The sequence below is a fragment of the Triticum aestivum genome, chromosome 7D (assembly GCF_018294505.1).
Source record: "Triticum aestivum cultivar Chinese Spring chromosome 7D, IWGSC CS RefSeq v2.1, whole genome shotgun sequence".
Lineage (NCBI taxonomy): Eukaryota > Viridiplantae > Streptophyta > Magnoliopsida > Poales > Poaceae > Triticum > Triticum aestivum.
In genome coordinates, this window is record NC_057814.1 from 298821366 (window position 1) to 298839045 (window position 17680).

Below are 17680 nucleotides of genomic sequence, written 5' to 3' on the forward strand. Positions count from 1 at the left end.
TGGGTGCGTACTTAGGTCCCATGCAAAAAATGGGAATGAATTTCAAACACCAGGGCACCGTTGATTGCCGGCAAAACATTGAGACACCTGGTTTTTCAATTCTAGTAAATCCAAAACTCGTTTGAAATACATGAAACTTGGCATGCTATCATGGAGCGGCATCAACATGCTGTGGTAAATTTTTTATCCCATTTGGGGCAGGTTTGGGTATATGCTTCTCACAAACCAGAGCTTCTCACAATGAGCATGATGGTTTCGGTAGGGAACGTCCCACCTTTGGGGACGAAACGATATCCATTGCCTCTAATTGCTTTCAAAAATTTTCTTATGTCAACATAGAACAACATGAGTGTTTTGTGAATTTTTGTGATTTTTCGGGGTTCGTTTTGACATTTTATGCATTAACTGAGTTTTCAATGTATTTATGTGCATAATTCAAATTTGAACTACATGCACATTCTCCGGTGCATATAAATTGGTTAAAAAATCAAATTTGTGTCCTTGGGTGCATGCTTAGGTCCCATGCAAGAAATGGGAATGAATTTCAAACACCAGGGCACCGTTGATTGCCTGCAAAACATTGAGATACCTGGTTTTTAAATTCTAGTAAATCCAAAACTCGTCTGAAATTCATGAATTTGGCATGCTATCATGGAATGGAACCCGACATGCTGCGGTATTTTTCGTGTCCAGTTTGAGAGAAGGAGCACTCGAATAATGACAGCCAACAAAGGCATTTCGAAAAAATAGCTGCCACTTTAATATCTCAAACGTTTGTATAATTCAAACCGTGTGCGTTCTGTTAACCATTCACGTGGCGCCACGTGTCTTGGTTTTAATGGCTATAGGAGGTGCCGTGCGGACAACTGCTTGACCTTGACTGAACGGGAGGCATGCGAGCGCAGTCCAGTGCGCAGGCTGACCGAGAGGCATGCAAGCTATCCTCGAATGCGCAGGCTCACCGGGAAGCGTGCGAGCTGTACGCTGCGCAGGCTCACTCGGAAGCGAGCCCTTTGACTTCCATGGCTGCCTGCCTTCCTCTCCGTGCGCGCGCCCCCTCAGCGGCATGGGACGCCGCTATCTAACGCTACCTCTCAGCGCCGCCAGCTGCCGTCCTCCCGCGCCCCGCCCGTCGATCCTGGGACGACATGATGCAAAGTGAGAGCGGGATTTGTGCATCTCTTCTACCCAAATGGTTCTTTTGGATGACCTGTGTGCAACCACTTACAAAAAATTTGGTAAGATTTGCATCTGTCATATTGGGTATGTTGCCATTTGTCAAACTGGAAGATTGACATTTGTTGATCTAGTAACATTGCCATTTGTCAACCTTGTAACACTGCGATTTGTGAAAATATGAAGCTAAAAATCACTAGCAGTATCTAATTTTTGCAACTAAAATTCAGTAATTAAGCATAGCTTTCATTCATAGATTAAGCAGTCGTTCTTAATTTATACAAACAGTTCAACTCAATAGCTGAACCGACCAAACTTTTCCACAATTGTTGCCAACCACGTACTGAAATAGCTAGTTCAACTATATATACTAGCTAATTTTAAGTATGTTTTACAGTTCCACCACATCTATAGTCAGATGAACTGAACAAAATAGCCCCTAAATACTACTACTACTACTGCGGAGGGGCATTGTACTACTTCCGACTGCCTCTCCTATGCCGAGCGCGCTCAGTAAGAGGCGGAGGAGGAGGACCCTACCGACGAGCTGGGCAACCGCAATACGGTGCCTGCCGCTGTTGCAGCTTCAGCGACGCTCACCTCGGACACCCTCTGCCGCTCCAGACGACCCCTCTTGAAGCGGTAGTTCTCCTCATAGATCTTCCAATTCCTCGCCTCTGAGGAGGCGTGTGCCGCGGCCACGGTGGCGGTAAGGCTCTTTGCATGCTCGACGAGGCGCTCCTCCTCCTCCTGCAGGAACTCGGTGTAGCGCGCAAGGTCGCTGACGCACGTGCGAGCATCCACCTCCGCCTCCCGCCTTCGGGTGGCGGTGGCGGAGCGGGTGATGACCCCGACGGTCGACAGTGGGCTATCGGCCACGGCGGCCGACGATGGGGTGGCGGCCACGACCACCACCTCTCGCCTTCGGGCCGCGGTGGCGGAGCGGGTGATGGCCACGGTGGCTGGTAGTGGGGTGGCGGCCACGACGGCCACGTCCCGCCTTCGAGCCGCGGCGGCGGAGCGGGTGTTGGCCCTGGCTTTCGACGGTGTTGTGGTGGCAACGGCGGCCCGCAATAGCTGCCGACAGGCATTGGTGGCGGAGCATGTGGTGGGTGCTCCACGCACACCCAACAGGGACACCACGCGCACTACACTACGCCGGGGACTGCGCCGCCGCTGCAGTGTAGCCTCACAGCTGGTGCTGTCCTCTGATGACGGTGGGGTGGCTGAGCGACAACGACGGACCGGTGCCATTGGCGATTGTGGGAGAAGCAGACGAGATAAGCTACAGGGAGGGAGGGAAAATGCGACGCAGGACTCGCCGGCCGTGAGGGTTTTTATAGCAGGCCGGTAAGCATTGGGATTTTGGGGGACTTAACCAAGTCGGGCGGGAAGCTTGCGCGGAAACCTGTGAGGTTGCGCGGGAATGGGCTCACAGACGATTCATTGGCGCCACCATTTGGCCAAAAGAACGCCCCTGCGCGGTGCGCAAGCTTGCGCTGTAAGCCGTCTGCGGTAGCAGGGTGACAAGACGTGCGAGAGGAGGACAAAAGGCCACATACACATACGGTTAATAAAAAAATGTTTACCATTTAATTACCTACTATACCCGATCCTGGTTTATAAGTATGATTTTACTAATAAAATATGAATGCAGGTCGCCAAAGATTATATAGTTGGATTCGTATTTTAACATAGTTACCAATTATATAATTTTTATAATATGCATTAACATTTTTTTAGTTAATTTTGAGGACAAAGTATCGCACAGAATATAAAGGGGACTATAGACTAGACGGAGGTGGTAGCACACGGCCGCTCTCTACGCAGCGACGCAACTGTCGGCCGGCTTGTAGGCGACCATTTCCTGCGTGTTCAACTGCTCTATGCGTGTGGTTGCTTGCGGTTCAGGCGGCTGGGGCACGCTCTGCTCGCGTCCCGCCGCGCGCGCTCTGCTCTCGCGTCCCTCCGGGTGCTCTGCCCTCGTCCCTCCACGCGCGCTGCCAGTGTTTGGGGCCGGCGCACGATCACGCACATTCGTGTGCATGCGGTTGCGCCGGGCGCGACATGATGATGCACTTACCCGCTGCAAAAACTGCCATGCGGACGCGCAGAGAATCCAAAGGCCGCCCGACCCCCATTTATCCCTGTGGCCATTTACCTTATATCTCTCACGCCACATGACACAATAAGCACACCCACGACGAGACATACAGAGAGGACATCCAGCGGTTCCAATGGCGCTCCCCGTGGCTCCAATGGTGCTCGCAGCGGCCGACGAAGACAACGGCAGGCAGTTCACCACACATCACGTAGTGGACACCCGTGTGAGGGGGAAGGCCCTCTCGGTGGTGTACACGAACGACTCGGTCTCGATGGAGAGCTTCATCCAAACTATGGAGCAGTTCCTTGCCGAGGACAAGTACCGAGTGGTCGGCTTCGACCTCGAGTACACCATCGGTTGTGCCGGGCACGATCAGAAGGTTGCCGTCGCCCAGTTGTGCGTGCGACATGACGTCCTCGTCTACCACTACCACCTTGCCACAAGGCCTTGCGAGCGTTTCTCCAGGTTTATCAACAACTCCGATTACAGTTTCTCTACGGTGGACACCACCAACGGTCTAAAAACGCTCAAGGTTTCGGACTTGAAATGCCCGAATCTTGTCAACATCCAGCACCACTACAAGGTCTGGGGCAGCGACATAAACAAACTGAACTCCCTGGTTGACCTCGCCTCGGCCATCATCAATCCCTACTACATGAAGATGAAAAATGAGAGCAACAAGGACAAGAGCGCCTGGCACAGTGTGTGGCATGAGAGACTGGATGAACAACATGTCAAGTACGCGGCCATGGACGCGTACACAAGCTACGAGATGTACATGCGGATCGTTGACATGAGTAATTGTCTTCTTCCTGCCCCAGACGAGGGATCGAGCCATAGAGCAGTGGCGGGAGCGTCACAAGAAGTAGATGACTAGACGATCATTTCTCCTACTTTAGAATGCATGCAATTGTTTATTGAGGTGTGTGTGAATGATCTGTATAGTCACTTATGTAATTGGATGTTTATTTCAGTTATATATATATATACACACACACATGTTATTCTACTGTAGACAGAGCAAATCACATGGCTTATTAGCAGCAATCGTCTCTGTTATTATTGGTCTTCGCACACATTTCTGATTATGGACCTGTTTGCCGCGTATCACACACATCTTGTTCAGTTGAACTATTTCCATTGTGTTGCCTAATCACACACAGTTCATCTTAGTGAACCGTATGTTGTATATCGCAGACGCCTTCATCTGGTTGCCCATTTCTTTTATTCCTCCTCATCCCAAATAGTTAATTGAATTGAACCGTATGCCCTGCATCGGACACGCAACTAAAATCTGAGCCGTGTTTGATGCATCCCTCATCGCAAACGTTTTGCACCTTTTCTGATGGGTTTTTTTACACCACCATTTGCGATTATGGCATCGCACACAGTTTCGTTGAAGGGTCTCTGATCATAGTGTTGCGTTTGGACCATCCTATAGTAGTGTTAAACTATGCTAGTATGGTGGCGCACTATTTTATTGATGAAGATAAGCATAGCGACTCCATTATAACTTAGTATTTAGCCAGGGGACTCGTGAGATTATTCCATTACCTGCAGCTTCTTTGTTCGATCTTTACTCAGGCAGGTACACTATTATGCTCGATGACATTTATGCATATTAGAGCCTAACACAATCCCCATTACCTGAGCCAACACTCCTGAGCTATATCAAGAGCCTATTTATCAGTGGGAGCCACATGAGATCTCCAACGAGTGGAACCCTTAGGACCCTCCGCAGTATCCAGGAGAGGGCTACTTCGATCCATGGCCATAGACCAACTTAGGGCAAAAGCCTAAGCTTGGGGGAGTACATATTCCCACTGACATTACATTCATGTTCAAACACTCATTTCACTTGTCGGTGTTCATCCTTTTTCATTGTATAATCCATGTTAGTTTTATTTTGCTTTCTTCTTGTGTGTTTGAAAAACTCTGATAAAATCCAGAAATATGTCTTGCTTCTTTTTAGTTTTTCTTTCCAGTTTAAAGTAGTTGTAGTATTAAAAGAAAACCCAAAAAGATTTCTCGTTCTTCTTTTGTTTGTTGGGAGCTTTCCCGTATAAATAATTTTTGTCATTTTTATTTTTCCTTTGTTTCACTTTCCTCAAGAGAACAACAAAAACTCCAAAAATATTTCAATGTGTTTCTCTCAAATTCTTTTCTGTGGGTCGCAAGGAGAGGACCACGATGAAAATGTTGAGTGGGTCTTATATGCATTATTATTGATCTAACAAAGAGCCCATATTACCTTGTCTTCTCCTTTGAATAAATGTGTGGGTGCACCAGGAACGGAGTCCCTAGTACTCCTGACTTGTGCACGGACGGTTGCAGTCCCCCCTTCCCCAGCAAGGTACCTTGGCAAGAGATAAAAGCAAGCTAGGGGAACCACTCTTTGTGAGATCAAGGAGAGCATTAAGAAGATCAAGCTGGGAGGAAATCACCTCAGGGAAGTGATGTAGGGCGGAACCCTAGGTGGCCGATCTTTCACGAAAGGAGCGGATCCCTACGAAGAACGTGATGAACACGAGGGGAAACACGAGGGAAACAGGAGAGAAATCACTCAACCAACAAGAATAGATCACACATGCGCTAGATCGATGAACACAAAGGTAAGATACAAGATACATATCCAACAAAGGATGATACAAGAGGTAACCGGTTCTTCTCCGTAAGGAGTTCTTGATGGGGGTCTTCTCCGTGAGGAGGTCTTGAATCCAAGGTGGATCTTCTCCGAAGAGGGGCCGTGGTCTCTCTCGTGGAGTAGATCCGTAATGGATGAGCAAAGCTCTATCTCTAAATGAGCTAATCCTTTGCTAACCCTAAAACATAGGTGGAGGGGGAGTATATATAGTCCAAGGGGCAAAGGGGTACATGGGCTTTTGGCCCGGATACACTGCACGCAGGCAGGAGGGGCCGGATGTCCGGGCGACGGGCCGGATGTCCAGGCTTTCCCGAGAAGCCGGATGTCCGGGCGCAGGGCCGGATGTCCGGGCTGGCGAGATCCAGATTCTGGACGTTCTGTGATGGGCGCCGGATTTCCGGGCTGGTGCCGGATGTCCGGGCTTGCGGGAGGGGCCGAATGTCCAGGCCCTGTAGCACTTCAGTTGCTGGGCTATTGTTGTTGTTGACATCTATAGGGGCCGGATGTCCGGGCCAGGGCCGGATGTCCGGGACCTGTAGACTTTCTCCGGTTCCTCTCGTCGTGCTCCTTCATCCTTGTACTTGGGGACTTTTCCATCATTCCGAGCATCTCCGAGAGGGTCTCCTTGGTACCTAGGCATGTGTAGTGTCCTTGCATTAGGTAGCAACCATGTCTCACATGAATGGAAAGGAGATGCATTTAGGAGCGGGTTCACCTTAGGTCCATTGGCGTAGGCTCGAGTGTACATGGGGATGATCGTAGGATGCTCTGCATCATCTCCCCTCCCTTGGGAAAGATCCGACGTCGGATTGAAATCCTCATCACCATGGAAACGGTTGTCGTGGACGGACTTGTAATTGGACGGAGTGGAAGTCATGGCACAATCCAAGTACTCCAAGGTGTTTCCGGAGTGGTACACATGCAAAAAGAGCAAACACAAACGACACTTGGAAATACAATGGTTAGCGCACATAAGGTGTCCATCATGTAAGAATGAGTCCGCGAGGCAAGGTTGTTCATGACAAAGCACATGAAGCTTAGCAAGATGATATGGAATGATATGTAAAGCATTCATGGGAGCAAAAGCATTCATTGTGCACACAAATGTGTTGTGAATGTGATCAATGCAACCACGGTGCAAAATGATGTCATAGTGAGACGGTTTATCAATAGCATGAATATGGTAATTGATGCTCAATATGAATAAGTTATCATGCAATTGATGGTAGGCAATATGATCATGACGTATGAATATGCCATCAAGAAAGATCACAACAAATTTGCTAAGAAAGTGCTCAAGCTCATATATCATGGATGACATAGAAAGACAAGATGCACCAAGGCATAATGCAAGTCAATCCATGTATAAAGTGCAAACTTGTTATGGGAGTTGTTGTACCATGGCTCAATGTCGTGGTGGAAATGGTGGTCCGTTGGTGAATCCACTAAGTCCGAGCACTCCTCAACTTGAAGGTCCAAAGGGTCCATATCCAATGTCAGTCCTCCATCCAATATATGTATCATGTAGACAAGAAGAAGGAAACAACAATGAAAGTATGGCCCATCCAATATGCATATATGAGAATGGCTCAAAGGGAATGAGTTCACCTTTATGAGGATGTCGAAAATGTTGGTGTTGCACATCATGTACGCCTTCACATGACCAATATGTCTCGCGATGGTACCGCCTTGTGAATTCCTCAAAATGAAAGAACATGACAAACACTCGGAAAAACAAATGAGGTTAGTGCAAATGTAGCACCTATCATTCGAGTGGTAAGATACCCAACAAGTGTTCTCATCATTCTTATCATAAGAAAGGACAAGGTGTGACATGGTATGTGAGCATATGATGCAAATACAACCAAAGACAATAGGCTCAATCAACCAAGCATGCATCACAAGTGAAGTATCCAAGTCTCCAAGATCATTAAGCATATAGGCAACTATTGGAGGCAAGCGACAATAAACAAGATACATCATGAGAGAGGCATGAGCATATATGTCATCAACCCAAGAAAGCGAGTAATGGAACATGGGTGATGCAACCAAGCAAGTAATCATAGTGATCAAGTCAAGCAAGCTAGTAGTGCGAAGATGCAACGTACTAGAAGGAATCATGGCAAGCATGTCATGTGTGCAAATAGTGGTCATGAATAATGCACAGGACATATCACAAGCATGAAAGCAAGATATGAGCAATATATCATCATTGTATTGGCGAGAGGCCGTATGTAAATAGCAATGGGACATCATGACTCTCCCAACACAAGAATCAACAATAGCATGAGGCACATGATAAACATGGCAATAGCAACAAGGATCTCCACCAAGCATGCAAATACACATAGAAGTGGCATAATGGTGTATCATGGGTCAATGCAAGCAAGGGTCACAATTGCATGGCAAAATCATAGAAAGAGGCATAACATGCAAAGTGAACACGGGAAAATGGACATAACGTAACAAGTGATATATAGCCAAAATCCATGTGAGAGCCAAGTAAAAGGAATGCGCGAAGGGAATGGTGGGAAGGACAATCCACGGGATCCCAAGTCATCTTTGCTGTCAAGAGCTCATTTCGTCAACTCACGGGATTGTGAGGAAGACGAGTGTTCATAAGTACCTACACAAAACTAAGACAAATGGAAAATTGTGTGTCCGTGGTAGATGTACACATCATCCATCATGATGCATACGTGCTTGTGTCGGTTAGCACCAAATATCCAATGCTCAAATAAATGAGATGCGTGATATAGAAACATGTCATCCATCACGAGAGGTTTTTTATTATGTATAGCATAATGGAGACTCAAATTGTGTCATGCATCACTAGTGATATCAAGAGCATTGTTATGAGTGGTATGCATATGGTGCAAGCAATTATGGGAATCATGCAAAGTATGGAATGCATCAAGATCTCCTAATATGTATGAGGAAACTATGGGGGTCTCCTCATGAGCATTTGTAGAAACATCACATGGAGAATATTGACAACATCCAAAACAATGCATATTCGGAGCAATGTGATCATGGCATGGCACAGTAGATGAATTGCGTAAATCATGTAAAGGAATCATGGCAATATCATCACATGAAAAACAAAAGCCAATGACCATCATTTCGTCATCTATGCCATAAGTGCAAATGGGATTTATCTTAATGGGGCATGCATAGTTACTATGTTGAGATTGAAATGAAGCAATATGGGAGATCTCACTCATAGCATATGACAAGTTCAATGGATTGTCAAACATGACGTGACCAATAGAATTTTCACATGATATCCTATGGAACATAGCATCATAACTAGGCAATTCAACATGCTCATCATCATATTCATCATAAATGGGTAAGTCATGACATGAAGAAGTCGCACTAGCATGAAGCATGGGAATAGGTGGATCAACATCATCCAAGCAATCATTGGTAAGATAGTCCACTAGTGGGACAAGAGAAGCACCATCACCTATGTTACCTTCGGAACATCGCTCATGTGTCGTAGGTGAGGTGGTGAAGAACAAGTCGTTCTCATCGTCATCTTGATGGAACCATGTGGGTGGTGCATCGTCGTCCACAATGGCCATCGTCGTCTCCAATTGAGGTATGGACTCGTCGAGGATAGGCATGTCATCATGTAGGAGACCTAGCACCAAAGAAGAAAACACACTAGGAGTAGAGGTGAAGTCATTAGGAATCATAGTGGCCTCACATGCCATGTCAACTACCTCACTCACTAAGTGTTGTGGCCCACTCACTCCCAATATGATGCTCTCACTCGTATGGTTGGTGGAGTCACTCAAATGGCTCTCAACCTCACATAGGATGTGTGGCATGCTCTCAAGTGTGGGGCTAGTGGTGGTCACACTCATCCTCTCATAGGAAATGCTCTCAATTTCACATATGGTGGAGTCACTCATGTCACTCATGTGGTGGTGGCTCTCCTCACATGGCAATTGGGTCATCTCATGATATGTGGGTGTCGGAGAGATGTTGGTGCAAATGTCTCCATGCTCAACTCCTATCACTGCCTTGGTTGAAGGGATAGTCCCATGCTCAACCTTCTTGTCGCCGTCTTGTTGTTGGAGGCCTTGGTTGAAGGGAACGTTTTTTTCGCGAAATACGGTGGCCCGTCCTGTGGGTCCCAGCAGTCAGGGGGAAATGTTTTTTTCGCGAAATACTGGTGGCCCGTCCGGTGGGTCCCTGCTGTCAGGTGGAGGAATAATTATTTTCCGCGTAATAAGGAGGCACTTCCTTGCGGCTGCCGTGGACCCAACTGTGAGCCGCTCCACGTACAGTACTCTTCCGATGGAAGTCGGTCGTTGACCACATTGACCACGCCGCGCCGAGAGCACCATGGCGGTGGACGACGGCGAGGCCTAGGAAGGGGACGACGCGGAGCCGGGGAAGACGCGGCAGTGGAAGCCCGCGCGGAGAGGAGTACGAGGGTTCACCGGTTCGGCTGCAGTGTGAGGCTGCCGTCGCCGTAACAGGGGGTCTGGGTGAGTAGAGGGATGCCCTGGCCAGCGGTGGGAGTAGTAGGGGGCGCTGAGGCCTGCGCAGCAGCACAGCCGGCCACGGGAGGCGGGAGTAGGCGGTCCCGCCGGCGCTGCTTTAGCAGCTGGAGCAAGAAGATCAGAGATTGAAGAAACACGACGGTCGTTGGATTGACATCCAACGGTTACGTCTACTAGAATCGTTTGTTGACGTATATAATAACTAAAAAAATCTTGCATACGCGTCAACTAAACAGGCCCACAAGTCAGACCACTCCCCCTTTTTTTAGTAATTTATATATAGCTCATGGCAACTTCTGATGCAATTTATTGCAGTCGTTTTTTTGGTTCGCCAGGGCCAATTTCGCATATTTCTGTGGGTTCCAAACTATTTTTTATTGCGAAATGTCGAGCCAGATTTAAAGTACTTTGAAGATATATTTAAATTAGGTTAATGCCCAGTGAAATAGGAATCTGAAAATGTGAAAAAATTCAGAAATTATAAAGTAATTGCCAATTTGTCATCTGTTTTTATATTTACAACCCATTTCATATTACTTTCATGATTTGCAGGCGTCTTGAAAGAGTTGCAGCCCATCAGGGCGTAGAAAAATAAGTAGGCCTGGATTGGGTATTCTTTAGAAAAAATAAGTTGGGCTCATTTTCACAAAGAAAAAATAGCTGGGCTGGTCACATGGTGAACATAAAATATAAGCCTGGGCTAGACGGGCCACAGCCCAGTTCAAACCCTGCTCCGTCGCAACAATACCAAACAAAAAAATACTGCTCGAGTAGCTACGTCCCAGGTGTCAGCCGATCTTGTGCTGTTCTCTTGTCTATTGACTATATACGCTCACAATGTCGTGGGTCCCAGATGTCAGGAAAACACTAGGAGGAACCATTTTATTTTTCCATACGCTGACGTGGTGGGCCCCTACTGTCATCCTCTGCACGTACTTCTGCCGATTCCTGTTGTTTGTTGACCATGTTGACAACGCGAGAGGGCGGCGCCACGGCGAGCGCACCAAAGCGCGCGGAGGACGTCGGCGTTAACGATTTAGGAGACGGTGGGGCGGCGATGCGTGCACTAAGGCGCAGCCAGCCGTGGGAGGCGGAAGCAGGCGGCCCCGCCGGCGCTGGTTTGGTTTTGGCGGCTGGAGGAAGACAGGACTGAAGAAACACGACAGACTGTAAAAGCAGCAGGAGTACTTAACAACCTTAACTGGAACCAGCAGGGGCACTTAACTACCAAAGCTGAAAGCAGTATGAGTACTTATACAGGTTCAACCGTACAAAGCACGCCTCAAACAGTGCTACTTTGCCTACAGTTAACCAAGGGTGAGGCCGCCAAGCCCCAGGACAAGGCCCAGGCGCCACCCCGCTCATCCACAACCTTCTGAAAGCGGCTTCATCTCGCATCGTGGTCAATAAATAGGATATTCGCTTTAGAGCCATGAAAAAGCATGAACATAATCTTCTGTCCTATTCTCCAAGATGGACGGGCCTTCATTATTTGAGACCACCCATGAATAAGTATCTTTTCACCTCCAAGGGGAATTGAGTAGGTCGACATAAACATCATGTTGTGACCAAGCGCAAGTCTGACCCGACCATGGTCAGGCATCTGTATAGGAACAATAGAACTCGGCGGTTCCTGTTTCAAGAAGATCACAGCTGTAAAACTGTGTATAAGCAATAGTTTATGAACAACATATAGAACAGAAAACAGCTCGTACCATAAGTTTCTCGACACAGTTGGACCTGTTCAACGAGTGCAGCAGTCGCACACATATCCCATGTGGCCTTCCACCATTGAAACGCCCCACAAGGACCTCAAGACGATCAATAAAGTGTAGGAACTTGTGGATGTCGATCCAGTCAACTTCAGTGCCATTAGTAACAGCCGAGTTATTACAGAGTAACAAACGAGCAGACTACTTAACTCTGAAAAAACCTACACGTGCCACCAATTATAAGAAAATATTAGTTAGAAGTAGCATCTTCGTGAGAGATTCGTTGCTACTTCTAAAGTTAAATTGTGATTAGTTAGACAGAATAGGTGGATTAAGAAGTAATCAAGGCAACAAGCAAGAACCAGATACAAAACTAACATGGATGAACAATTGGAACGACGTCGGGGTGGAAGATCGCAGTGAAGATGAGACCAGGTTCTGCTATTTCCATCAACATTCGTGCGCCAACTTTCAGTCCGTAACACTTGAGAAAGATTATCCAAGTTCGTCCATCAAGAAAGCAGCGATCTTCTTGGTTCATGAACCCAACTCGGAACTTATATCCATGGCTTGTCTTCACTGTGACCATTAAACTAGTTTATTCAGTTATGGCAAGGCCGAGCATCTTGAGTACATGTGTTCTGGCAGAGCAAAAAATACACTGCAGGAAAAATAATATGAGAACACAGCATGTTCAAAAAAACCCCACCCTCCCGGATAGAGAAGAGGATTCTAGGAACATACTGTGCGCGTTTCAAAATGCCGTGTTAGGATGAGAAGGAACAAGTGTGGCGTCTCGCCGAGGGCGCAGAAACCTGTAGGGTCCTCGCACTTTGGGCACTGCAAATGAAACACACTAGATTCAGTAGGAAGAAAAATGCATCAACGGCGGCGGCTGCCATCCTAGGATTACCTGCGACCAAGGGACTTGGATTTATTGGGGATGGATGAAGAATTCGTACCTGGTTCTCCATGAGAAAACCCTATGCAATCGCCGAGAGGGGGTTTTCTCTGAACAAGCAGACGAGGGAGAAGGGTATTCAGGCCCAGTGAAATATTGCCGCTTCGTCCGTCCAGCTTACTGCTAAAGCTGCAAAGGGGGGGTTGTGATTTGGCGGCTCATTGGGCATTACTACGGCGTTACAACCGGGGTGTGTCTACCGTGAAGTTGTGCACTCTAATTTGTGCATATGGCACGTGGACCACGTTACCGGTTGCCCCACATATCAGCGAAAGGAAGTAGAAAGACAGGAGTAACTAGTTACACATAAATATATTTTTTGACAGAGAGATACTCCCTCTGTAAAGAAATATACAAATCTTTTATATCACAGGCTCACCTTGCCAAGAAATATACTCCCTCTGCAACGCACGGGCATTATGGGGGTTCAGCTGAGAATATAATACTCAGATAGGCTCACGGTTCTAGACTTTGGGCCGCAGGCCGACCCTGCATGTTTGGGGGCCCATGTGTTCTATCTCAGCGCTTTTCATATTGCAAGCGATCGGTACGGCGCTGATTTTAGATGCTGTCGCAAGGCGAATACAAAAAATTGAATAAAGCACGGCAGCTGTTCGAATGAAATCGAACGACAGTTCCTAACCAGCAATCAGAGTTGCAATTCTATCAACGATATACCATGTGATAAATAATACTGTCGTACTACTTATACACACGGGACACTTGTTTCACCATGCCAGATTATTACATCAAAATCTCTCGGAGGATAGTTCAGTTCGGCAGTTGCGTGCTGCTACTAAAGAATTTCAAAGTTGATTTGGACCAGCTCTCCTTGCCGAGAAAGTTCGATTTTGACATCATCCCCTACCGCAAGATATGATTTAGATTTTAACCTTGACCATCCTTTAGCATCAATCATCATGCGACCATCCTTTGTACTTACGGTATATTGAGCAGGTTCATTCACACCAAGGCTGCGCATGGTAAGAGAAACTTGGCCGCGGTCGCCCGGATTGTTGAACGACTCCCTCGTTGCTCTAGGAATTCTCTGTTTGCAAACAAGAAGACATACCCAAACAGTTAGATCAACACAGTGAGTCATGTGAAACAACATGGAAAGAAAAAAGAACGAAGCACTTGGGCGGCCAATGCTTACCAAGAAGGTGGACATGACGGTTTTGTAAGGACTTTGGTATATGAAGTGCGAACTGCAGCCCAGTCTGTTGCCGGTGCAACTGCACGGGCCGGAGCAGATGCAAGTGCAAGTGTTGGTGCAGGTGCCGAAGCCGCTGCTGCTGCCGGAGATGGTGCTCCTTGTAGAGCTGGTGCCGCTGTCGATGCCTGATCCGCCGGTAGATCAGACTGATACGCTGACGCGGTCGGTGCCCAATCCTCAGCTAGATCAGACTGAGCTGCTGCCGCTGTCAGTGCTAGAGCAACTGCCGGTGCTCGATCTGTGCGAGACAGCGGCGATCATGTCTAGTCTGCTATGATCAGCTTTCTAACTTGACTAGGATCCGTGACCGTGGTCCAATTTTTTTCTTCATTTCTTTTAAACGCGAGAAGGACTAATTGTGGCGTTTTTGTTAAACCAAACTGCAGTTCATCATAGGGATTCAGCTTGTAGTCAGACAACAGACTGATCCAATTTTTTCCACTAATATAAGTGATGGACAGTGCCTTCGTTACTGACACAACATAAGAAGTGAACCCTGCAAAAATAGCCATCGTAGAGCAAACCAAACGGTTTATTCTGTGATGAATGTCACATGGCAAAACCTGCATCGTAAAATTGCAGGAAAAGAAAGAAAACATGACATTAAATCAATAAGATTTAGACAGTAAATCAATAAGATTTACTTGATGTGACACGAGTGAATCCTTACCAGGAAATCACTATGTTGAAGTATTAAACAGAAGATTGATCGTCCAACTACGCGTGGCATGCAGGGGCCCCGCCTACTCCCACAAGCAGGACAGTCCAAATGTCGTGAGAAATCATATGGACCGAACATCCATGGGACTGGAAATCCTGGTGGGTGCGATAAACCCTGCAATGCATACAGATATTGGAGTGTAACCATAATTGATAAACCGTCCTCACAAAAAATATGATCTGGATACTTCAAAATATAAAGACTGAATTGAGTGGACAGACATTAACATAGACCGTTCACACACCAAAAGCGGCAGTACTAATAAACAATACAGGGTTCACAAACAAAAATCAAGTACTGAACAATAGTACTTACTACAGACAAGCAAAGTTGCACTAACTAAACTCTGCAGACTATTTCTTGCCACCGACCTACGGGATGAACCCCGCATAACTGACTAGGCCATGGACTTCGTGTGAGATGTCTACATGCACCATCACCATCTTGTCAACCTTGGAGAACCTAACAGAGTGGTCTTTCCACTCATAAACATGATGATGAAGACAGGCCGCATCAGATTTGTTGGGAAGCTTTACAAGAACCACACCCTTCGTAATCGAAGGCACAGCCAGGAAATTGTTGTGATCAAGTACAGCCTCGAGAACACGCCTGACAACAATGCTACAGGAAAACACTAGTTCAGGACACGTGGCGACAAGGACACAGCAGCTGGATAGTTCAGCAGTAGAACTCATCATCAGGTCTTCCAGTTCACACGGCATCACTTTGAGAACTTCATCTCCACCGCGGACCTGGTTCTAATTCAAACAGAAACCATATTTTATTACTACCTCCGTTCTGAAATATAAGATGATTTTCGATATTATACTCAATATATGACTACATATACGCACAGAAATGAGTGAACAAAGACACTAGAACATGTCTTCAAAGGCTTGAGAGCAGATGGATTACATGCAATATCCATAACACTAGTTACTGAGGCAAATATACCGTCTTAAAAGGTAGCATTGATGTTCATAAAGTACTCCCTCCGTCCCAAAATTCTTGTCTTAGATTTCTCTAGATACGGATGTATCAAGTCATTTTAGTATTAGATACATCTGTATCTAGACGAATCTAAGACAAGAAATTTGGGACAGAGGGAGTAGTTGAAAGTAATCTATAAGAAATCAGTATCAACCTCTCGCATGTTTTAGTCAAAAGAGGAATTTAGAACCGTCATTTGGCACACTAAAATCACATGGAAGATCACCCAGAAAGTAGTACTACCAGTACTAGTACTGCGTGTTAGATGAAAAAGCACGATCAAGATCGAGATAAAGATCGTCAACAAGAGACATTACCTGGACTTGCTTAATGAGGGATCCCGGAGAGTGGGGCTTGGACAGGGCGATGGCTTTGAGCTTGTCTGCGGTAGTCTCGGCGGGGTGCTTGTGCTTCTTCCTACCATGAGCCTCGACGGTTTTGCCTAGGCCATAGACATCACGTCGGCCGGTGCTCCGGCGTCCATCCAAGAGAGGAAGCTGAGAGAGAAGAGTGAAAGGAGGAACAAGATGAGGGAGAAGCGAAGCGAGTGGGGGTTTTCTTCAAGAGAGGAAGCTGAGAGAGAAGAGTGAAATGATGGTTGCTTCGTCCGTCCAATTTACTGCTGGAAAGGAGGGGGTTTTGTGATTTGACGGCTCATTGGGCATTACTGCGGTGGTTCGATCGGGGTAGTCTACCGTCACTCTACTACGGAGTAATTTAGTGCATGGCTGGTGGACCCAGGTGCTGGCTGTCCCACACGTCGGTGAAAGTGAGTAATTTAGTGCATGGCTGGAGGAGGATCCGCACGGTAGAGCGTGTCCACTGTTTTTCTGAAGAAAAAAATGATTACAGCAAGCGTTTCCACTCTTACGACGGAGGAGTGCGAAACACGGCAGCCACTTGAATATACACAGTGCTCCTACTACTAGGCATGTGAACTGGTTCATACATCAGTACTACACAATCTTGTTGCTAGTGTAATAAGATATGAGGATAACAAATGGTGTTGTGCGCATGTCAACTACTCCTATATGTAACATAGTACCGCTTTTTCGACTGTCCGGTCGAGAATGAACGGTGAGATCAATGTTAACAGAACTAGGTCCACAGCGCACGGAGATTACGGTGCTCCAGTACTCCACGAAACATGAACCATATGAAGCACGAATAGTGTTAGGCAGGGTGTATGAAGGGTGCACGGGATGGGAGCAAAATTTCCCGTCTCGACCCACTTCCGGGTGTTTGGCAGAGTGCATGAAGTGTGCATGAGTCCACAGTAGTAGGTTGACAAAAATACACGAAGAGGAAATAACTATATTGAGATGAGAATGCAACCAAACACACCCACACGCTTTGTGCTACAGTGACTGATCTACACCGTCTGAGTTTGATCCAACGGTCATGTTGCGTTGAGACATGGACATGCCCATGCAGAGGGCGCCTAAACACCACCGAAGTCCCTCTGCTTCACGAGGCACACGACGTTGGTGATGCAGGGTGCAACCGCCCGCAGAGCTCGCTCCCGGTCGACGGGAGCCAGCTCGTCAAAGACGGCGTCCAATGGCACGAATGGATTCCGGTGATGGAGCCCTCATAGGATTCGCCCGGCAACGGCGACGGCAGCTCGCAACCCCTCCTT